The sequence below is a fragment of the Pristiophorus japonicus genome, chromosome 6 (assembly GCF_044704955.1).
Source record: "Pristiophorus japonicus isolate sPriJap1 chromosome 6, sPriJap1.hap1, whole genome shotgun sequence".
Taxonomy (NCBI): domain Eukaryota; kingdom Metazoa; phylum Chordata; class Chondrichthyes; family Pristiophoridae; genus Pristiophorus; species Pristiophorus japonicus.
The window spans coordinates 254,085,549-254,108,459 of record NC_091982.1 but is presented as its reverse complement, the minus strand read 5'-3'; the positions used below and the strand labels follow the sequence as shown (position 1 = coordinate 254,108,459).

General features: G+C 48.7%; 1 pseudogene; it reads right to left on the bottom strand.

Annotated features, from left to right (window-relative positions):
• Positions 1-685: 685 nt before the first annotated feature.
• LOC139266348 (U2 spliceosomal RNA) lies at positions 686-887 on the bottom strand (annotated as a pseudogene).
• Positions 888-22,911: the final 22,024 nt, after the last annotated feature.

Genomic DNA, 22,911 nt, shown 5'->3' with positions numbered 1-22,911 from the left:
TACTGGAAGTAGAACACAGATCTGTAATGATTGTACCATATGGAGATATTTCGTTTTCAAGTGAGGCCCTGTGCTTAAGTCTCTTGCCAATTGTTGGACCTGTGCGTTGTTTTTTAATGATTTATTTGTTGTGTATGCATGGTCATTCCATCGCAGCTGCACGAATGCTGCTGACATGTGCATTTCACTAATTAGAGAAAGGCTCCCTGCTAAACAACATCGTTTGAGGGAGTAGCATACTGTGCACCCTGGTGTTCTGCAGGGGTGGCAGGCTGCAAGTTCCGACACGGTGAGTTTCCAGTCATTGTCATTCAGTTGAGACTATTGGAATCCCCACAGGGATAGAGGGAAGAAAGCAGATCGTGAGTTACTCTCCAGCTGCTCTCACTCTTCCACCAAGTGGCTGGTTATAAAAAGATTTTCGCAGAGGTTTTCGCACAGACTGCTCACCCAGCCTCTACTACTCTGAAGCAATAGCAATCAGATACTATCTACTACAGCAGGTTACCTGCTCACCCACTTGGCTGAGAAATGTGATGGGGGAAGGAGTTAAAGAGGGATTTTTTTTTTTTTTTTGAAATTCGTAGCCAATCTTTCCAATTCTTTGTCAAATCACAAACGCCAGAGGTCACCTTGCACACATCAAGGATCACTCTGCGCCAATGCTCTTAGCCAAAAGGCCTAGAGCCACTGCACCGTTCCTGGAAGTACTGCAATACCAGGTTCGTACCATGGAGGTGGATGGGTCAGGTCCTCCACCCACCTCCTATTTCCAAAAAAGCAAGCATATACCTTCCTGATCCAGGGAGAACCACCTTGGGGTTATGGTGGTTACTCCCCTGTCAGGTCAGTTACGCATGATCTTAGCCAAAAGGCCGAGAAGCGATGAAATCATTTTTATATATAGCTCATTTGTTTCCTTCTTGCTTTAAAAAAATGCAGCACATTTGATCTTACAATTCCCTCATTGCAACTTTGTCATGGCGAGTTGACAATGATCATAAGAACAAATCCAAATTCAATCAGAAAAACTCCTTTGCCAGTGATGCAATGCAGCATCACTTGATAATTTGCATACTAAAAAGCATTTTAGATCAAAGTGATAACCATGCAAATCAACATATTGCTGCAAATCAATAGCATGCAGCATGAAGAACAGTATAGATTGTGCATTCCAACATCAGATTCTAGATCACCATGTCATGAAGTGTCGCATCATGTTCTGGATCAGTGGGATAACAGGTGATTATGTTTATTTCCTAAACAACATGATGATGCTTTGGATGAATCAGATAACAGACAGTGCTGCATACTGTTCTAGAACTTTGGGTTACACCAGATGGTGTCAGCTGCTGCACAATGTGACATTGATCGAGAACAATAGTGCCTCCTAAGATATCCTCAAAGCTTCTGATTGATATGGTACAGCTGTATTCCGCTTTCACCACACCTCAGGAAGAATATACTGGCCTTGAGGGGATGCAGTGCAGATTCACCAGAATTATACCTGCGTTAGAAGACAGGTTGCATAGACTATGCTTGTATTCCCTTGAGTATAGAAGATTAAAGGGTGATCTAATTTGACCTACTTAAGAGAATTTTCAGGTTGGTAGACTGTAACTAGTAGAGTACGGCAAGGATTGGTGCTTGGGCCCCAGCTATTCACAAGCTATATCAATGATTTGGATGAGGGGACCAAATGTAATATATCCAAGTTTGCTGATGATACAAAGCTAGGTGGGAATGTAAGTTGTGAGGAGGATGCAAAGAGGCTTCAAGGGGATAGAGACAGGCTAAGTGAGTGGGCAAGAACATGGTAAATGGAATATAATGTGGAGAAATGTAACATTATCCACTTTGGAAAAGTAGAAAAGCAGAGTATTTTTTAAATGCTGAGAGATTGTGAAACGTTGGTGTCCAGAGAGACCTTGTACATGACTCACTGAAAGCTAACATGCAGGTACAGTAAGCGATTAGGAAAGCAAATGGTACGTTGGCCTTTATTACAAGTGGATTTGAGTATGAGTAAGATATCTTACTGCAATTATATAGGGCCCTGCTGAGACCACACCTGGAGTATTGTGAACAGTTTTGGTCTCCTTACCTAAGGAAGGATATACTTGCCATAGAGGAAGTGCAACGCAGGTTCACCAGACTGTTTCATGGGATGGGGGGATTTGTAGGATTTGGCCAGTGCCAACATCAGTGTGTGTATGGGCCGGAAGGCTTTTTGGACTTTTAAAATGGATCTGTACCCTTTTAAAATGGAGATGCACATGGGCTGAATTTCAAAATAGAGTTTGGACTTTTGGACTTTAAAAGGACTAATTTTTGGTTACTGTGAAGTATAGCAGGAGCTGTCTGCCTTTTGGGTTGCCATGGGATCAGTCTCAACGCTGACGCCACGAAAGGCAGAGGCATTTTCATTTCGAACTTTGTGTGATTTGTGGAAAAACACCTTTTGTCTATGGAACCGGTATGTCTTGTTGGACAATGAGGTTTGCAGGCCAAATGTAACACCTCTAAGCTCTTTCAATGAAGGAGCAGTCAAGAACTCAACAAACAGCACTTCGAGAATCGCTCATCTACAGAAATGGCCTACCATTGTTTTCATCGAGATGACCAATCCAGGACAGAGACGTCACCAGGAACACCAACTAGCATCTCTGTGACCATGGTAACCAGGAATCGCCCAGCTAGTTTTGTGTATTAGACGGGGTATAAACATGCTGAACTTTGGGAGATTTAGCGCTTACTTTTCTCCACCATCTGGAACGGGGTTCCCCGCATGGCTACGTGTCCGTCAACTCTCCAGGAAAGGCTGAAGTGAGTGCCTTACCGTACCGCCTGAACGTAACCCACTAGGCCTCATCGCATGCGTCTGTTAGGCACAGTTTTGTCTTTAGAGTTGAACAGACTTGGGGCCGCGTGAATCAACGACAAAGGCTGGTAATTATATCCAGCATACACCTCTGGAAATCCCCAAGACCCAGCGTATTTGGCTGCTGAGGAACTGCAAGTGTCCAAGATGCAGGCTAACACGTGTGTGTGTGTGTGAGGAGGCTGTCAAGTGTAGGTCCAAACCGGGAGAGGGGTTTAGTTAGAAAGGTTTCCATTATCTAGGCTTAGATCCTGGGAAGGGGGTTGGTTCGGTGTAACCAACAGGGTGGATATTTAGTCTAAGGTTGTAAGCTAGTGTCCACAGTCACCTACTCTTTAAGCCATAAGTGAGAGGAGTAGGGGTTGTAGTTTTGTGAGTGTAATAAAAGGAATCGATCTTTGACCAACCTGAACCGTTTTGTTTTGTCTGAGTCAATTATAATCTATCCATAGTAATTCCTTGGGTCTGAACTTGGGGGTTGTGGGGCTTGTGGTTCACGGTATAATTCGGAAGACCAACCAGGTGGCATCCAGCCACGGCCGGGTTAGGGTCCAGCTGGGGACGCTGCACATCGGGCATAGGAGAAGGCCTATCTGACCTTGGTCTCTCTCTCTCTCTCTCGCTCTCTGTGGGATTAGCCGCTAATCGACGGGCTAGGCAGAAATATAGAAACATAGAAAATAGGTGCAGGAATAGACCATTAGGCCCTTCGAGCCTGCACCACCATTCAATAAGATCATGGCATTAACAACTCTCTGCGGTAGGGAATTCCACAGGTTAACAACTCTGAGTGAAGACGTTTCTCCTCATCAAAGTCCTAAATGGCTTACACCTTATCCTTAGACTGTGTCTCCTGGTTCTGCACTTCCCCAACATTGGGAACATTCTTCCACCATCTAACCTGTCCAGTCCCGTCAGAATCTTATATGTTTCTGAGAGATCCCCGCTCATCCTTCTAAACTCCAGTGAATACAGGCCCAGTCGAACCAGTCTCTCCTCATATGTCAGATCTGCCATCCCGGGAATCAGTCTGGTGAACCTTTGCTGCACTCCCTCAATAGCAAGAACGTCCTTCCTCAGATTAGGAGACCAAAACTGAACATAATATTCCAGGTGAGGCCTCACCAAGGCCCTGTACAACTGCAGTAAGACCTCCCTGCTCCTATACTCAAATCCCGTAGCTATGAAGGCCAACATGCCATTTGCCGCCTTCACCGCCTGCTGTACCTGCATGCCAACTTTCAATGACTGATTTACCATGACACCCAGGTCTTGTTGCACCTCCCCTTTTCCTAATCTGCCACCATTCAGATAATATTCTGCCTTCGTGTTTTTGCCACCAAAGTGGATAACTTCACATTTATCCACATTATACTGCATCTGCCATGCATTTGTCCACTCACCTAACCTGTCCAAGTCACCCTGCAGCCTCTTAGCATCCTCCTCACAGCTCACACTGCCACCCAACTGAGTGTCATCTGCAAACTTGGAGATATTACACTCAATTCCTTCATCTAAATCATTAATGTATATTGTAAATATCTGGGGTCCCAGCACTGAGCCCTGTGGCACCCCACTAGTCACTGCCTGCCATTCTGAAAAGGACCCATTTATCTCGACTGTCTGCTTCCTGTCTGCCAACCAGTTCTCTATCCACATCAGTACATTACCCCCAATACCAGGTGCTTTAATTTTGCACACCAATCTCTTGTGTTGGCAAAAGCTTCTGCCGTCCAAAGGGAAACAACCCGAACCGAGGAGTTTTAAAGCACGTGTCGACTCAAGGGAGAGTCATAGAGACACGGGACACACAAAACACTCTACAGATTGTCCTATGAGGAGAGATTGAGTAGACTAGACCTCTGGGGGTCTAAATTGCCCGCCCTGTTTCTCGTGTTTTTACCGGCGCGGTAAATGCCGTGGCCTCTTGAACGAATTTCCGCTCTTTGGCTTTTTTCACGGCAGACCGGAAGTTGGTCATAATAGGGGAGAATATGCGGCTGTGAGTACACTAGAGGGGCGGGTGGAACGGCTGCTGCTGTCACTCATCAGCTTAGCGCTGATGATGTCATCATGGCGTCGCGTCCCCCCGGCTCCCTCCTTCAATTAATGAACATAAGAACATAAGAATTAGGAGCAGGAGTAGGCCATCTAGTCCCTCGAGCCTGCTCCGCCATTCAATAAGATCATGGCTGATCTGGCCGTGGACTCAGCTCCACTTACCCGCCCGCTCCCCATAACCCTTAATTCCCTTATTGGTTAAAAATCTATCTATCTGTGATTTGAATACATTCAATGAGCTAGCCTCAACTGCTTCCTTGGGCAGAGAATTCCACAGATTCACAACCCTCTGGGAGAAGAAATTCCTTCTCAACTCGGTTTTAAATTGGCTCCCCCGTATTTTGAGGCTATGCCCCCTAGTTCTAGTCTCCCCGACCAGTGGAAACAACCTCTCTGCCTTTCATTATTTTAAACGTTTCTATAAGATCACCCCTCATCCTTCTGAACTTCAACGAGTAAAGACCCAGTCTATTCAATCTATTATCATAAGGTAGCCCTCTCATCTCCGTAATCAGCCTAGTGAATCGTCTCTGTACCCCCTCCAAGGCTACTATATCCTTCCTTAAGTAAGGTGACCAAAACTGCACGCAGTACTCCAGGTGTGGCCTCACCAATACCCTGTACAGTTGCAGCAGGACCTCCCTGCTTTTGTACTCCATCCCTCTCGCAATGAAGGCCAACATTCCATTCGCCTTCCTGATTACCTGCTGCACCTGCAAACTAACTTTTTGGGATTCATGCACAAGGAGTCGGGTCCTTCGACTTGGTGGACGTCTGGCGAAATCTCCACCCCGACTCCAGCGCCTTTACTTGGGTGAGGCCTGGAGTTGGATGGTCTAGAGTCGACCGCCTTTACGTGTCTCGGGCGTACGTTTCCTGCGTCCCGGCGGCCTCCATGCGGCCGGTGCCGTGTTCGGACCACCACCTGGTGTGGGCGGAGCTCGCTTCGCTCCGCGCGAGGACGGGGTCCACGTACTGGCACTTTAACAACCGGCTGCTGGAGGACGTGCGGTTCCAGGACTCGTTCCGTCGACTCTGGTCCGACTGGAGAAGGAAGCAGGGGGGCTTCCCCTCCTTGAGGCTATGGTGGGACGTGGGCAAGGCTCACGTCCGCGTCTTCTGTCAAGAGTCCGCGAGGGGGTCGACCAAGAGGCGGGCGGCCAGAGTCGGGCGCCTAGAAAAAGAGGTGCTCGACCTGGAAGCCCGTCTCGGTCAAGTCGTCCAGGACCCGGCCCTGCGGACAGTGTACGAAGCGAAGAAGGCCGCGCTGAAGGACCTGCAGCTCGTCGGGTCCCGAGGCGCGTTCGTGAGGTCGCGGATCCGGTTCCTGCGGGATCTGGACCGCGGCTCCCCCTTCTTCTACTCGCTGGAAAAAAGGCAGAGTGTCCGTAAGCAGCTCTTGACGCTGCTGGCCGACGACGGCTCTCTCGTCTCGGATCCGGAGGGCGTCAACAACAGGGCCCGTGAATATTACGGGGCTCTGTTCTCTCCGGATCCGTCCAGCGAGGAAGCGCATAGAGTTTTGTGGGAGGACCTGCCGAAGGTCAGCCCGGAGGGCGCCGAAAATCTGGAAGCTCCGCTAAGCCTGGCGGAGCTGACCGGTGCCCTCGACCGGCTCTCGAGGGGAAAATCCCTGGGGCTGGACGGGCTGACCGTGGAGTTCCACAGGGCGTTCTAGGACGTCCTGGGGGGCGACTACGCGCGGGTCCTGGGGGAAAGTCTGGCGACCGGGGAGATGCCCCTCTCTTGGCGCAGGGCAGTCATCGTCCTGCTGCCTAAGAAGGGCGATCTCCGCCTCCTTAAGAACTGGCGCCCGGTCTCCCTCCTCAGCACGGACTACAAAATCTTCACCAGGGCGATGTCTGCTCGCCTTGGTGCTGTGCTGGACCACATGATCCACCCCGACCAGTCCTACATGGTCCCGGGCCGGACAATCCACGATAACATCCATCTGGTCCGGGACCTCATCCATTGTTCCCAGGAGGCTGGTCTGTCGGTCGCCTTCCTATCCCTCGACCAAGAGAAGGCGTTCGACAGGGTGGATCACGACTATCTGCTCGGAAATCTGCGCGCTTTCGGGTTCGGGACGCATTTCGTCGCCCGGATCCGACTTTTGTACGCCGCCGCGGAGTGTCTGATTAAGGTTAACGGGTCCTTGACGGCGCCCCTTCGCTTTAGGAGAGGGGTGCGCCAGGGATGCCCCATGTCCGGCCAGTTATACGCCGTTTGCGTGGAGCCTTTCCTGCGCCTCTTGCGGACGAGGTTGACGGGACTGGCTCTGCAAGGGCCGGGCGTGGGGGTCGTCCTCTCGGCTTACGCCGATGACGTGCTCCTCGCGATAGAGGATCCCGCTGACCTGCGGAGGATGCGTGAGTGCCAGGAGACTTACTCGGCCGCGTCCTCCGCCAGGATCAACTGGGAGAAATGTTCCGGACTCCTGGTGGGTCAGTGGCGGGTGGACTCCCTGCCGGAGGAGCTCAGGCCTTTTGCCTGGAGCACGACCCATCTCCTCTATCTGGGAGTCTACCTTAGCCCCGACGAGGGAGCCTGGCCGGCGAACTGGCAGCAGCTGGAGGCCAAGGTCGCCGCTCGCCTAGGGCGCTGGACAGGACTGCTCCGAGTGCTGTCCTACAGGGGTCGAGTGCGAGTCAGCTGGTGGCCGCAATGTTGTGGTACCGGCTGGTCACTTTGACCCCTCCCCCTGCGTTTGTCGCCAAGATACAGAAGAAGCTGGTGGACTTCTTCTGGAACAACAGGAAGCACTGGGTCTCTGCTGCGGTCTTGAGCCTCCCGCTTGAGGAGGGCGGTCAGTCGTTGGTGTGCGTCAGCGCCCAGCTCGCGACTTTCCGTCTTCAGACCCTGCAGAGATACCTTTACGTCGAGCCCCCTCCTAGGTGGTGTGCTCTGGCGACGTATTTCTTCCGCCAGCAGCGCGACCTCAACTACGACACGCAGCTCCTGTTTGTGAACTTGGGGGGTGTCAGGACCGCCCTCCAGGAGCTGCCTGTCTTTTACAAGGAACTCATCAGGGTCTGGAACAAAGTCTCCACCAAGCGCAGCTCCCCGCCGGCTGGAGTGGCGGCCGTCCTGCAGGAGCCGCTGCTCGGGAATCCGTACCTCCACGACCGAGGTTTTATGTGGCGGTCGGAAGAGAGGGCTGTGGCTGGTGAGGTGACCAGGGTCAGGGACCTGCTCGATGGCGGAGAAGCGGGCTGGATGGCGCCAGACACGCTGGCGCGGCGCCTAAATTCTGCCAACGTCCGCCACTCGGCCGATGCCATCGAGTCGCTAAAAACAGCTCTGGGCCCTGACTCCGTTAGGTGCATCGAGGAGGCTCAAGCACGTGGGGAGATCCCGTCCGAACTGACCCCCGTCCGGACGGAATTCCTCATCGGCGCCAAACCCCGGAACCTCCCTCGGGGGCCGGCGCCTCACAACTTGAGCCGCCTCGGGGAAATCCCCTCCGTGCCTTTCAGTTCCGCGCGGAAGGGTTTCCTGTACGGGCTGCTCCTGCACACTCTCAACTTTGCCATCCTCGCCTGCCGTCCGGACACGCCATGGCGTACCATCTTGCCGTCCGGAGGAGGTGGGGGTCCCCGATGGAGGGCACTCTACGCAGGGGTCCTCTCACTATTCATCGGGGACTTGGCCTGGAGGGTGGTGCACGGAGCAGTGCCGTGCAATAAATTTTTAAGCCGGTTCACGGACTCCCAGGCCGCCTGCAATTTCTGCGGTCTGGAGGAGTCCGTGTTCCATGTTTTTATTGAGTGCACAAGGTTGCAGCCCCTGTTCCATTATTTGAAGGGGCTGCTCCTGAAATTCTGGCTGCACTTCAGTCCCACTCTCCTGATCTTTGGGCACCCTTTGCGGAGGGGAGCGGGTAGGTCCGAAGGCCTCCTCGTAGGACTGCTCCTGGGCACGGCCAAGGGTGCCATCAGCCGGTCCAGGCAGCGGGCGGTCGAGGGGGTCGTTCAACCTGACTGCCTGCCTCTCTTCCGCTCTTACATCCGGTCCAGGGTGTCCTTGGAGATGGAGCAAGCGGTGTCCACCGGTACGCTCGCGGCCTTCCGCGAGAGGTGGGCACCGGAGTGACTGGAGTGCATCATCACGCCCGGCAACCAAATTTTAATTTGATTTTACGTTTTAAAGTTTAATTTGTTTTAATTGCCGGTGCTTTTAGTGTCCCCCTCCCCTTTTATAGGGGGCACTGGAAAAAATTTGATTTTAGCGCCCCAAAAAAAAGAAGAAAAAAAAAAGGGGCCTTGTAAATGTCTGCTGTGTCATCCAGAGCGGGTGGCATGGTTTAATGTCTTTTTATGTTCACAGATAAACTCAAAAAGAGTTTCATGCACAAGGACCCCCAGGTCCCTCTGCACCGCAGCATGTTGTAATTTCTCTCCATTCAAATAATATTCCCTTTTACTGTTTTTTTTCCCAAGGTGGATGACCTCACATTTTCCAACATTGTATTCCATCTGCCAAACCTTAGTCCATCCGCTTAACCTATCTAAATCTCTTTGCAGCCTCTCTGTCCTCTACACAACCCGCTTTCCCACTAATCTTTGTGTCATCTGCAAATTTTGTTACACTACACTCTGTCCCCTCTTCCAGGTCATCTATGTATATTGTAAACAGTTGTGGTCCCAGCACCGATCCCTGTGGCACACCACTAACCACCGATTGCCAACCCGAAAAGGACCCATTTATCCTGACTCTCTGCTTTCTGTTAGGCAGCCAATTCTCGATCCATGCTAATACATTTCCTCTGACTCCACGTACCTTTATCTTCTGCAGTATCCTTTTGTGTGGCACCTTATCGAATGCCTTTTGGAAATCTAAATACACCACATCCATCGGTACACCTCTATCCACCATGCTCGTTATATCCTCAAAGAATTCCAGTAAATTAGTTAAACATGATTTCCCCTTCATGAATCCATGTTGCGTCTGCTTGATTGCACTGTTCCTATCTAGATGTCCCGCTATTTCTTCCTTAATGATAGCTTCAAGCATTTTCCCCACTACAGATGTTAAACTAACTGGCCTATAGTTACCTGCCTTTTGTCTATCCCCTTTTTTAAACAGAGGCGTTACATTAGCTGCTTTCCAATCTGCTGGTACCTCCCCAGAGTCCAGAGAATTTTGGTAGATTATAACGAATGCATCTGCTATAACTTCCGCCATCTCTTTTAATACCCTGGGATGCATTTCATCAGAACCAGGGGACTTGTCTACCTTGAGTCCCATTAGCCTGTCCAGCACTACCTCCCTAGTGATAGTGATTGTCTCAAGGTCCTCCCTTCCCACATTCCCGTGACCAGCAATTTTTGGCATGGTTTTTGTGTCTTCCACTGTGAAGACCGAAGCAAAATAATTATTTAAGGTCTCAGCCATTTCCACATTTCCCATTATTAAATCCCCCTTCTCATCTTCTAAGGGACCAACATTTACTTTAGTCACTCTCTTGCGTTTTATATATCGGTAAAAGCTTTTACTATCTCTTTTTATGTTTTGCGCAAGTTTACTTTCGTAATCTATCTTTCGTTTCTTTATTGCTTTCTTAGTCATTCTTTGCTGTCGTTTAAAATGTTCCCAATCTTCTAGTTTCCCACTAACCTTGGCCACCTTATACGCATTGGTTTTTAATTTGATACTCTCCTTTCTTTCCTTGGTTATCCACGGATGTTTATCCCTTCTCTTACCGCTCTTCTTTTTCACTGGAATATATTTTTGTTGAGCACTATGAAAGAGCTCCTTAAAAGTCCTCCACTGTTCCTCAATTGTGCCACCGTTTAGTCTGTGTTCCCAGTCTACTTTGGCTAACTCTGCCCTCATCCCACTGTAGTCCCCTTTGTTCAAGCATAGTACGCTCGTTTGAGACACTACTTCCTCAGCCTCAATCTGTATTACAAATTCAACCATACTGTGATCACTCATTCCGAGAGGATCTTTTACTAGCAGATTGTTTATTATTCCTATCTCATTACACAGGACCAGATCTAAGATCGCTTGCTCCCTTGTAGGTTTTGTAACATACTGTTCTAAGAAACAATCCCGTATGCATTCTATGAATTCCTCTTCCAGGCTACCCCGTGCGATTTGATTTGACCAATCGATATGTAGGTTAAAATCCCCCATGACTACTGCCGTTCCTTTTTCACATGCCTCCATTATTCCCTTGATTATTGCCCGCCCCACCGTGAAGTTATTATTTGGGGGCCTATAAACTACACCCACCAGTGACTTTTTCCCCTTACTATCTCTAATCTCCACCCACAATGATTCAACATTTTGTTCATTAGAGCCAATATCGTTTCTCACAACTGCCCTGATATCATCTTTTATTAACAGAGCTACCCCACTTCCTTTCCCTTCTTGTCTATCTTTCCAAATTGTCAGATACCCCTGTATGTTTAATTCCCAGTCTTGGCCACCCTGCAACCACGTTTCTGTAATGGCCACCAAATCATACCCATTTGTAATGATTTGTGCCGTCAACTCATTTACTTTATTTTGAATGCTGTGTGCGTTCAGGTAGAGTGTTTTAATACTAATTTTTAAACCATGATTTTTAGTTTTGACCCCTCCTGCAGCCCCTTTATATTCAAAGGGGAGAGCCTGCGCAATTGTTTAAGTTTGGTCCACTGGGCCACCAGGGGGGGTTTCAGCCGGGCCAGCGGCCTGCCACCCCAAAGGGACATTACCTTTAAAATTAGAGCGAGGTCATTCAGGGGTGATATCAGGAAGCAATTCTTCACACAAAGGGTAGTGGAAATCTGGAACTCGCTCCCAAAAAGCTGTTGCGGCTAGGTCAATTGGGAAATTTCAAAATGGTGATTGCTAGATTTTTGATCGGCAAGAATATTAAAGGTTACGGTACCAAGGCGGGTAGATGGAGTTAAGTGGTGGAACAGGCTCGAAGGGCCTATTCCTGTTCTTACTTTCCTAGATGCTACGGTTCACCCTCCTAACTACATTGTGCTTTGTCCAGAGCAGTGCAGTCAGAATATTGGGAGCTGGTGCAGATGATTCCATGTCCTTACCAAGAGTCTTGTGAGGTAAAGTTCAGTCTGCTGCATGGTGTCCTGTTGATCCTTATTATTATGTTAACATTATGATAAGTTCCATTATCATTTTGTTCTGGAACAGTGATGTGAACAAAACAACATGTGTCTGGAACAACATGTTATATGATGCATGATACCTCAATCCACAGATATAATTGCATACGTCAAGAACATGTAGTGAAGAATAAACTGTACAAAGAAAGTAATCACATATAAGGAACTAATGAGTCAATGTTCAGCAGTCGTGTTTAAAATAGAAAAAGTCCATAAAGGGTTATGTCTCTCAGTCCCTCCTATTCACATTAACACTGTGGGATGAATTTCGGTCCATTTGTATCTGTTCCAAAGGACAATTAAGGAACCTACTTTCTGAATGTCAGTATTCTGTATGCTAATTTACTGCCAGACAGAAAATAACACATCTTGCATTAATACATCTTTTAATTAATTTAATACCTATGGGGCAGCTTTCCTTTCTTCACTACTTGTTAATGCAGCGTTGGGGTTTTACTGAGGTAGGCAAAGCCATAAAACAGCTCAAGAATAACAAGGCTATGGGTGCGGATACATGACCTCATCTCTCTCATTTGGAGGGAGGAGAGCATGCCGGGAGATCTCAAGAGATGCTGTGATCATGTCCATTTTTAAAAAGGGGAACAAATCCGACTGTGGCAGCTACAGGGGAATCTCCCTGTTATCAGCCAATGGGAAAGTTGTCGCTAGAGTTCTCCTCAACCGGCTTCTCTCTGTGGCCAAGGAGCACCTCCCGGAGTCACAGTGTGGATTTCATCCCCTACGGGGAACAGCGGACATGATCTTTGCAGCGCGACAGCTGCAGGAAAAATGCAGGGAGCAGCGCCAGCCCTTATACATGGCCTTCTTCGATCTTACAAAGGTCTTTGACACTGTCAACCGCGAGGGTTTATGGAGCGTCATCCTCCATTTTGGATGCCCCCAAAAGTTTGTCAACATCCTCTGCCTGCTCCACAACAACATGTAGACGTGATCCTTACCAGCAGATCCATTACAGACCCAATCCACGTCCGGACCGTGGCCAAGCAGGGCTGCGTCATCGCTCCAACCCTCTTCTCAATCTTCCTCGCTGACATGCTCCACCTCACAGTTAACAAGCTCCCCACTGGAGTGGAACTAAACTACAGAACCAATGGGAAGCTGTTTAACCTTCACCGTCTCCAGGCCAGGTCCAAGATCACCCCAAACTCTGTCGTTGAGCTACAGTATGCGGACGATGCCTGCGTCTGTGCACATTGAGGCTGAACTCTAGGATACAGTCAATATATTCACCGAGGCATATGAAAGCATGGGCCTCACGTTTAACATCCGTAAGACAAAGGTCCTCCACCAGCCTGTCCTCGCTGCACAGCACTGTCCCCCAGTCATCAAGATCCACGGCGCGGCTCTCGACAAAGTGGATGACTTCCCATACCTCGGGAGCCTCTTGTCAACTAAGGCAGACATTGATGCGGTGATTCAACATCGCCTCCAGTACAGCCTTCGGCCACCTGAGGAAAAGAATGTTCGAAGACCAGGCCCTCAAACCCACCACCAAGCTCATGGTCTACAGTAATACCCACCCTCCTGTATGGATCTGAGGCATGGACGATGTACAGAAGATACATCAAGTCGCTGGAGATATATCACCAACGATGTCTCCGCAATATCCTGCAAATCTCCTGGGAGGGCAGACGCACCAACACCAGTGTCCTTGCCCAGGCTAACATCCCCAGCATTGAAGCACTGACCACTCTCGATCAGCTTCGCTGGGCAGACCACTTAGTTCGCATACCAGACTCGAGACTCCCTAAGCAATTGCTCTACATGGAGCTCCTTCATGGCAAACGAGCTGAAGGTGGGCAGCGGAACCGTTACAAGGACACCCTCAGAGTCTCCCTGATGAAGTGCGACATCACCACTGACACCTGGGAGACCCTGTCCGAAGACCACCCTAGGTGGAGACAGTGCATCCGGGAGGGCGTTGAGCTCTTCGAGTCTCAACGCTGCGAGCGTGAAAAGGTCAGGCGCAGGCAGCGGAAGGAGAGCGTGCGGCAAATCAGTCCCAACCCCCACTTCCCCCAACGAATGTCTGTTCCACCTGTGACAGGGTCTGTGGCTCTCGTATTGGCCTGTTCAACCACCAAAGAACTCACTTTAGGAGTGGAAGCAAGTCTCCCTCGATTTCGAGGGACTGCCTATGATGATGACTTGTTAATGATATCCTAACCATCGATTTCCTCCGATATTTATTTCTTGCAGAAACCTGTTCTTTCAGAATGCTTTTATGATTTCGCTTGAAATCGTGAACAAAGGAAATCTTTTCATTATGTTGATGATGTCAGTAACACATAGCAAACTAAAGAAACGTCTCGTGTTGCATTTCTCAATATGGGTTTAACTCGTTGATAGACGCATATTACTAGTGGAGTTAAAAACATAAATTGTGCCAATTATTATGGGCCAAATCCCATCAATTTAAGTCTAACAGTGCCAAGAACGTGAAGCCCTTAGTACATCAGTACTAGAAATGACATGAGGACTAATCTTTATTACTATCCACAGTCAACATGCCTGTTTCCAATTTTGTAATTACACTGTTTTTCCCCATCTCTCTTGAAGGAAGTGACTAAGGATAAACTGGGTGGTACAGTGGGTGAGACACTAGTTTCTAACTTATGCAACCTTGGAATAAATCGTGTCCAGACTGATAGAATGAGAGTCTCCTCTATCTACTTGCTGTAAGGGTCCGATGTGAAAAATGTTCCTAGTAGGTATGAGTTTACAGCACACATTTGTCCCTCGTTTGGCACGAATTGGCAATATCACTGAGAGGGCACGGGTGCCATTTATACTGTCTCACCTTGGTCCTCATCATCTGACCACGATGAGCCCCAACACCAGCAGCACCAGGCACACCAGCAGCACCAATAACAACACCACCAACCTTCTCCTTAACCAACTGATGCTGCACAGGACAAAGGTCTGCACCACGCTGCAGGCAATAAGAACATAAGAATAGGAGCCGGAGTAGGTCATACGGCCCCTCGAGCCTGCTCCGTCATTCAATAAGATCATGGCTGATCATCGACCTCAACTCCATTTTCCCGCCTGATCTCCATATTCCTTGATTCCCCTAGAGTCCAAAAATCTATCTATCTCAGCGATACCCCCAACACAGGGTATACAGGCAGAACATGAGCTTCCTCAACATGACGGCGCAGCAGTGCCAAAGGAGGCTCAGCTATCGCAACAAGTCGTTGCAGACATTTGCAGCTTGCTGGAGGAAGGACTGCAGCCCAGAGGTCCTGATGGACACATCTTGCCAGTGGCTGTCAAAGTCACCAGCGCGCTCAACTGCTTCGTCTCAGGCCCATTTCAGGGATCTGCAGCAGACGTTTGTGGCACCTTGCAGTCGGCTGTCCACAGATGCAACACCCAGGTCGCCAATACCCTGTTTGACAAGTCAGCCAATTATATCAACTTCGCCACTGAATGAAGCCAGTGTTCGTGAGTGGGCGCTCGGCTTTGCTACTCTGGCTGGCTTCCTACAGGTGCAGGGCGTCATGGACACATCACCCAGGAGTCTTTGTCAACCATAAGGGCTTCCACTCCCTCAATGGGCAGCTGGTCTGCAACCATAGGAAGATCATCATGAGGTGTGCGCCAAATTCATTGGCAGCTCCCATAACTCTTTCGTCCTGCTCCAGTCCACCCTCCCTCAGCTCCTCCAAATGGACTTGCTGGCTGCTTGGAGACACGGGCTATCCACTGAAGACGCGACTCATGACATGCTTGAGGAGGCCCAGAAGAGCTATAATGAAAGCCACAGTCCCATCAGATGTGTCATAGAGCAGACAATAGGCATGCTGAAAATGTACTTCAGATGTCTTAACAGATGTGGAGGAGCCCTTCAGCACGCACCAGCCAGGGTTTCCAGAATTGTCGCGGTCTGCTGTGCACTGCACAACAAAGTGCAGCAGCGAGGACCAGCACTGCATAAGGAGCAAGGCACTGAGCACACAGCCTCAACATGAAGCATCCCTACAATGACCAAGCCATGTGGACCCACTTCTGTGTTGACATCCCTCCTAGAGAGGACGCCTATGAACCTATGCCATCTATTCTCTATAGATAATCATCTATTCTCCATAGAGACCATGTGCTCCTGAGAGTGGCACATTAGCTGCTCCATGCAGGTGGACATCCTATACATGGTAGAGCCTACAGTCACCATTGTCTGCGACATGGTGCTGCTCATGTTGGTGATAGACTCCTCCATTCTCTGCACATTTGCAGACATCGCGGTCGCAAAATCTGTCAAAGCCTCCTGCACTCACGTGGGACTCATCGAGGTGTGTGTACCTGCATGCGTGCTGAGTGTGCTTATGTCTGGTGATGATGCGCCCTCAGAGACCAAAGGCTGCTCTGATGAGTCGTCTTCCTCTTCCTCCTGGACAGTGGCGGGATGGGGGGGTGGGGGGGGGCTCTTGATGGATCTGCGGGAGTGTAAAGAGATAAGTTAGATACATGAAGAATGTGTACAGATACCATTATGCACATGAAGACTGGCTGCTGATATCAATCCGATATGAATGACTGCTGTATGCCGTGTCGCTGTGTGCTATGTAATTCTGTCACCAGGTTGCCGAGATGTCCCACTCTCTCCGTCTCCCACCTCCAGCTGCTCAGCCACTCCAAGGCAGCCTCCTTTGCTGTTGTGAGGGTGGCCAATGATTGAGGCCCACATCCGGTTCTCTCCCTCTCCCTCTTTTTTGGTGGGCTCTCTTTTCCAGCGAGGAGGGAAAGAAGAGAAGGTTGAGTGAGGGTGATGGAATGGGTGCAAGGAATAAATGGATTCCTTCTAGAGGATGACTTAAATGGAGTGGGGTGGCAATGCCAAGTGGCCACCTTCTGTGGTGTTAGTTGATATGATCGCATTAGGATGGGGGTGAGTGTGAGTGGTGGCTAGTCAGATGGGGATGTAGATAGAGAGAAGGCTGGGTGGGCACGCAAGGTATGTTGGTGTAAGGATGTGGAGGAGCAGGGTTGGGAAGGCAGAGTGATGGAGATATGATGAGAGGCACAGCAGGATGACGTTGAGTGCGGCTTTGCAGTCATCTCTCCTGATCTAATAAACTTATTGAAACATTTGCAGCACTGTACCCAGGTCCCCCTGACCACATCCCTGCTGTTCACTTCCTCGGCTATTTGGAGCCAGGCTCATTTTGTCTCCTGGGGAGGTCTCTTCTGTCCATTAGAAGGGAAGAGGACCTCCCTGCGTGCTCTCACTCCTCCACAAGCGTGTGGAGGGAGTCATCGGAGAACCTGGGTGCAGCCCCCTGTCTCAGTGTACTCATGTTTCGCACTCTTTGTCGCAGCCCAATGGTGCAGTGTGCTGTCTGCACTACCCTAGATAAACCTTCAAATGTAATGTGGCCATAGCTCCTTTTAAATATCCCGGCTGAAAACGTGTCATCACTGACATCATCAGACCTGCACCATTTAATTGGGCCAGTTAACGCGCAGGGCAGCCTTGATAGGCTCCAGTAGCTCAGAGTCGATCTCCGGAGCGGCACGGGATGAAGAACGGGGGTCGCGACCCGTCACGGTGACCGCCCGCATCCGACCCGCCCAGGTACAGAAAATTTCAGCCTGAGTTTTTTTTTTTGAATGATAATCGAGACTTTTTATGGAGGCTGTGGGGGCAGCTTGGTGGTTGTTCTGGGGAAAGACCCAACAGCCCTCTTCCCTCCGCCTGCCATACTTTTCGAAGGCTTTGGTTGGGAGGGGATGGCAGGTAAATTGTATGATTTTTCTGGACCCTATGAACTTTGGTGAAGTCAGAAGTGGAGGACATGGACAAGCAGATCTTGGCACTTACAGTGAGAGAAGCCACCCCGTGAAGTTTTGGAACCTCTCTCTCTCTCTAAGCATTTCAACAGCTCCTGTGATTTTTGGCAGGTCTAATTTTAGGAACGTGTGTTGTGACATGAAAGTGCTATGCGATGGGCAGATGGGACTTCTGTTCAGTCCCCATGTCTGAGTTTACCACCTCAGCCACATCATTCATGGGAATTTCAAGAAAAGATTGCACATTTCTCACACACGGGGGAAGTGGCTGGCGGTGGGGTAGAGGAGTAATCCCAGGGCTGATCTCACATACCTACCAGTGGCCAGTTCGAAGCAGCATTAGCGGAGGCCTGGGATCAGCTTATCCATCCGGCCTGTTCCTTGCAGTTGGTCTATTGCCTGGGAGATCAAGGAAAACATTTTGAAGAAAAATAGAAAGAATTCACCTTCAAATTAAAAATACATTTAAGCAATTAGACAAATCCTTACCAAGATATGCACAAATAAAACCACCTCCCCCCCCCACCCCTGCCCATTCCCATCACTATTTGCATTGTAAATAATGATTTAAAAATACAAATGCCTCTCAGAACAATGTGAAGTAATTTTCACTACAAAATCCTAGATGAGTTCTATTTGGTTTCCCTCGGTTTTTCAAGCCCCTCTCAGCTGCTCTTTTTACAGCCCATATGGAAACAGTTGACTTCTGGCAACAGCCTTTTCAACAAAAACATCCAAAATTACATTGAACTTCATCCAAAAGCAGAGGCATGTGAAAAAGCAATATTATGTACGTTGGATTTCTCATATTCCTGACCTGGCACCAATTAAAATATTTTTTTTATATATAAAATAGCACCAATTAAAAACACAATTTTCTGCCAACTTCGCAAGAAATGGTGCTACAAAGGGAATAACAAATGGTTCCAACAAACATTGTATACTTCTCCTCAAGCTGAACAGTTCGGCTGACAGAGAGCCCATTTGGACAACACCATTTGAAGAGACACAACCTGTTCTAAACGGGTTAACTTGAAGAGGAAGACAGAGAACTGAAGGGGGAACATAAAATGCTGTGCCCTGGATGACTAGAAGTCGAGTACTGTTGCAGTATAGCCATACTGTGGTGAATATTCTGAAATGATTGTTTTGTTGACATGTTGCACAAATCAGGTTCTCTAAGAGATTGTGCCATCTATTTAGACAATAATAAATGCAAAGACGCACCTTTATCAGAGAGGAAGCAGGTTTCCCATCCCACTGATTGTCCTCGCATGGGATGAAGCCAGGTACTAAAACGTGTAAATGGAAAAGAATCTAACTATAAACACACATTGAAATCCTTATTGACAATAGGCAACTTAATTGGCTCTATGCATTAAAGGCAGCGCGTGCACTATTTGTGCGTTGAGGGGTTGCCATTTTGTGGTTTGGTGCTAATTGAGTGGCCATTCATTTTTTTTATCAATTCTCCAAAACTTGCTCCTGGGAATTAATATTTCAAACGCATGTTACTACATGGAGCTGATGATAATGCTTTTGTTAACTGTTTGCTAAACCATAATTAATGTGTGCTGTGCAAATTTACTCAGTATTTATTTTAAACTTCTCTCATTTAGAGCTCATATTAAAGCACTGGAGGGAGAAGGCAGCATCCCAGTTGTGAGCAGAGCAGGAGAGCCTTTTGATGATGTCCACAACATGGATGTCACATCAAGTCTGTCAGTGCTAGATATCATGGAGGAAGTGCAACAGGAACAGTAGAGGTACCATGAGCCAGGAGGTTTGAGGCCATAAGAGGTGGACTTTCTGGACTTGTTACTACCAATGCACTGTGCGTATTGTCTACTTTTCATCTTTCTGGACTTCAGCAAGAAACAGATTGTAAGGAGGCTACAACTCAACAAAGCCACGGAACACCATCTGAATGGTAGCCTCAGTGGACGGGAAGGTGGACAACATACTCATTTCTACAACACAGGTTACTTCCAGACACCAACAGGAAAATCATTTGGATCAGTTTGGATGCAGTGCATTGCTGCATCATGATCCAACAGATTCCCTCTTCTACCATTGTCCTCATACATCAAATTCAATCACAGTGTGCAGCACCAGTCAGAGAGGTCATGTGGCAACTTCTAAGAACAAACTGCACATTTGAAGATAGGACTCTCCCTTTGATAGAGGGCAAGAGATTGCGTCATCTCCCAAATAAGACTCCCACCGGAAGCAAGAGAATTAGTAAGCTTGCCACGGACTGTCAGAAACATTACCCTGTAGATCATTTCCAGAGTGTACTTTGCATCGTATATTTGCAGCAAGAAAGATTCGTGTTTATGGAAACTGACATGTCCATGACACCGATTTAAAACAATTGATTGATATGTATAATATTGTTCTTGGGTTCAATATTGTGTGTGTTTATAGAAATGATATTTTAGATATTAATTTTAAGTTGATTTGTGCATTCAACCTTACGAGGGAAGTGGAGAGAGAGGCTCCAGCCATTCATCCACCAAGTTTTCCCAGAATGCTCTTTAGAGCCATTTACAAAGTGCAACACCACCATCTTCTGACAGTAAAAGACTACTGCGCCTTTAAAGATCAACGATTAATGTAATCTACTACTGCAGATGTCAGCTGTGGCTCAATGGGTCGCAGTCCTGCCTCTGAGCCAGAAGGTTGGGGGTTCAAGTCCCACTCCATGAACTTAAACACACAAATCTAGGCTGAGTCGAGCACTGCACTGTAGGAGGTGTTGTCGTTCGGATGAGATGCTAAACTGAGGACTCTGCTCCCTCAGATCAATGTAAAATATCTGATGACATTATTTCAGTACAGAGCAGGAGAGTTCTTCCTGGTGTCCTGGCCAATATTTATCCCTCAATCAACCAAACAAAAACAGATAATCTGATCATTCACAGGCGGTCCCTCATATCGAGGATGACTTGCTTCCATGCCAAAAAGGGATGAGTTCACTGGTGTTTTAATGAAGGACCTAATATTCCAGGTCCTGAACTGCATATTGAAGGGTGGAAGATGCCTGTGCGTGGATTTTTTTAACGGAGGCTTGACAGAGCTAGGTCTTGGTCCAGTCGCAAGGATTAAGCAAGATGACTGGAGACCAGCTCTGTGGCACAGACCGAGTGTGCACACATTCACAGTGTGGGCTGGCCCGTGCTGCCCCAAATTCACGCCTTTCCTGGGCCCCGATCACATCGCTCCACGATCACTCTCCGCTCCTGCGCCCCGACTTCGCTGCTCCTGCTGTACCTGCCCACGCTCCAATCACCGACCTGAACCTCTGACTTCTGTGGTGTATCTGTATACATGGTGCACTCCCATGTTCCGCCACCAGGGAGCTCATAACCTGAAGTCCCAAGGGATCCCCTAAGGCCTGTTCCTCACTCGGGAGTGTCTTATTAAAGACTGAGATCACTGTTACTTTAACCTCCCTGTGTGCAGCCTCATCTGTGTTAGGAACACAATAACTGGCGACGAGAATACGAATCCAACGCAAAGATGCAGCAAACTGTGGGCATCCTGGAGAAGTTCTCGGAGTGTGAGGACTGGGAAGCCGATGTCGAACGGCTAGACCAGTACTTTGTAGCCAACGAGCTGGACGGAGAAGGAAGCGCTGCAAAAAGGAGAGCGGTCCTCCTCACAGTCTGCGGGACACCGACCTACAGGCTCATGAAGAATCTTCTGGCTCCAGTGAAACTCACAGATAAGTCGTATGAGGAGCTGTGTACACTGGTTCAGGAGCATCTTAACCCGGGGGAGAGCGTGCTGATGGCGAGGTATCGGTTCTACACGTGCCAGCGATCTGAAGGTCAAGAAGTGGCGAGCTACGTTGCCAAACTAAGACGACTTGCAGGAGAATGTGAGTTTGATGGCTACCTGGAGCAAATGCTCAGAGACTTTTTTGTACTGGGCATTGGCCACGAGACCATCCTACGAAAACTTTTGACTGTAGAGACACCAACCCTCGGTAAGTCCATTGCGATAGCACAGGTGTTTATGTCCACCAGTGATAACACCAAACAAATCTCTCAGCACACGAGTGCTAGCAATGTTCATAAATTAACTGCAACTGTGTTTGCGAGCAGAAATGTACAGGGCAGAAACCAGGAGTCTGCAATTGCCAGCAGGCCTCAGGTGACCCAGGTGACCCAGAATCCCCAACAAAGGATGAATGCAAGGCAATTCACACCTTGTTGGCGTTGTGGAGGCTTCCATTCAGCCTATTCATGCTGCTTCAAAGGATATGTTTGCAAGAGCTGTGGAACAATGGGGCACCACCAACGAGCTTGCAAACGAGCTGCAAGCTCTGCAAAACCTGCTAACCACCACATGGCAGAGGAAGATCGGTCCATGTTGGATCAAAGCAATTTCAAGCCTCAGAGAGAGGAGTCAGATGCTGAAGAACACTGGGTGCACACATTTTCGACGAAATGTCCACCTATAATGTTAAACGTAAAATTGAATGGCTTACCCGTAGCCATGGAACTGGACACTGGCGCTAGCCAATCCATCATGAGTAAAAAGATGTTTGAGAGACTGTGGTGCAACAAGGCATTCAGACCAGCCCTGAGCCCCATCCACACGAAACTGAGAACGTACACCAAAGAGCTTATCACTGTCCTGGGCAGCGCCATGGTCAAGGTCACCTATGAGGACACGGTGCATGAACTGCCACTCTGGATTGTTCCGGGCGATGGCCCCACACTGCTTGGAAGGAGCTGGCTGGGCAAAATCCGCTGGAACTGGGATGACATCCGAGCGCTATTACATGTCGATGAGGCCTCATGTACCCAGGTTCTAAACAAATTTCCTTCCCTTTTTGAGCCAGGCATTGGAAACTTTTCCGGGGCAAAGGTGCGGATACACTTGGTTCCAGAGGCACGACCCATTCACCATAAGGCACGAGCAGTACCTCACATGATGAGAGACAGACAGAGTGGAAATCGATCTGGACAGGCTGCAATGCGAGGGCATCACCTCCCCAGTGGAATTCAGCGAATGGGCCAGCCCGAT